The sequence below is a fragment of the Lissotriton vulgaris genome, chromosome 5 (genome assembly GCF_964263255.1).
Source record: "Lissotriton vulgaris chromosome 5, aLisVul1.2, whole genome shotgun sequence".
Lineage (NCBI taxonomy): Eukaryota > Metazoa > Chordata > Amphibia > Caudata > Salamandridae > Lissotriton > Lissotriton vulgaris.
Genome location: NC_141693.1, coordinates 1,790,019,390 through 1,790,021,114, shown reverse-complemented (window position 1 = coordinate 1,790,021,114; position 1,725 = coordinate 1,790,019,390).

Here is a 1,725-nt window from a genome sequence, read left to right as displayed (position 1 = left end):
GGTTTCGCCTTTGGAAAGTTGGAGCCATTGGTTTTGTAAATGACATTTTATATTTATATATTGTTATTGACCATGCCAATAACGATATATAAATGTAAAATGTCATTTACAAAACCAATAGTTCCAAATGCGAAACCTATTGGCAACGCCAGCGCTTGTTTTAAATGACGCGGCATGGCACAGCTAAATTGGCCGCAACACCCCGCTGCGCCATTTCCTTGTAATTATAGCCCCCTGTTCCTTCCTTCCCTCCCAGGTGATGGTCGTCCCCTGCTGATCCTGGCGAGTGCGCGGGGTCAAAGGTTGCGTTTCACTCAGTGAAAGGCAGTAAATAAACTGAAACAGCCTCTAAATCAGCTCCCACCAAGAGGTGAGTGACGGGGGGAGGGGCTCAGAAGGAGGGGGCCAGCCCCGGCAGGGGGCCCACGGAGCGCTGCAGGACAGGCCTTCCGGATGGAGGCCGGAGCCAGGTGAGCAGGGCGAAGATCGTGGTGTCAAGGTGCATTATGGTATATTTAGTGGATTGCATTGTTTGGTTCATATTTTGTAAACGGCCCGTGAGATCCCCGGGGCCAGTGTGGCGGGAGGAAGCCAGGCAGGACTTGCAGTTAAAGTTCACCATCAGGCATCCGATCTCTAAACAGAAACAGCAGGAAAGCCCGTCGGCATAGCTCAGTGGGTTAATGCGCCTGAAAGTGAGATGTATCTGCAACCTGCAGCTTACACGCTGGAGGAGCCACTTGGGCCTTTCATCCTTCTGAGGCTAATAAAATGCTGCGCTCCAAGTTTGTATTATAAGATGACTCGCTCTTTGCAGCATTTCAAAGATAAAACTTGTAGCTGCGAGCACTACATACAAAACCTTCCATGCTGCACCCAATTACCCCACAGAGGCCAATGTACAAGCAACAGGCTACGAATCCTGCACCACGAAAAGCGCCCAGGGGGTCAGTGAAAACGGTAGCGCTTCCGTGACCAGGACAGGGCCAGGAAGCGCTAGACATACACAGAGTAGCCACTTAAGAAGTGAGGAAGCGCTTCAGGCCACAAGGGGGTACGGGTAGCGCTATGTAAATAATATTAAAAATGCATCTGATGCTCTGACGAACGGGGCAGACTTGGGGGGCAGGTGGGGGATGACTCCGCCTCCTTAACGTGGCACTGGGGGCAGTCGGTAGGTAGGCGCCAAGGGATGTGCTGAGAGCCTCCCGGGCACTGTGGCCCTCACGTGGGCACCGGCTGCTGCATGGTGTTCGGGCACAACAGAACGGAAGCCATGCCAGTGCAGAGTCGACTCTAGTCTATTGTAGGCAGAAGGGGAGACTGGCCCTGCAGAGGGGGAGTGGGGGTACAGACAGGAGGATGCTCATGTACCAGCATGATGGGGGCGGGGTAAGAAGAGGGGTGACGGGCACGAGAGATGCAGGATAATCAAAATCAAAAGGAGCACCGCCAGCTGGACACAGGAGGAGAGGGTGACAACACCCGCAGACAGACAGCGGGACAGCCAGAGATAGGTGGGGTGAGAAGGGCACAGAGTAAAGCAGAGGGGTGAGAGGCACGGGCGCCCTCAGGGACCCAATCACTCACCACGTAGGAGGACCCGCCCTCCCCGCTGTGGGTCTCGGTCTCTGGGATGGAGAAGTGCATGTCCCCCGGTCTCGCGCACCATGCTCCTCTCTCCAGGCACGGCATGCGCCGTCTCGCGCCTGCCCCTCCCACACA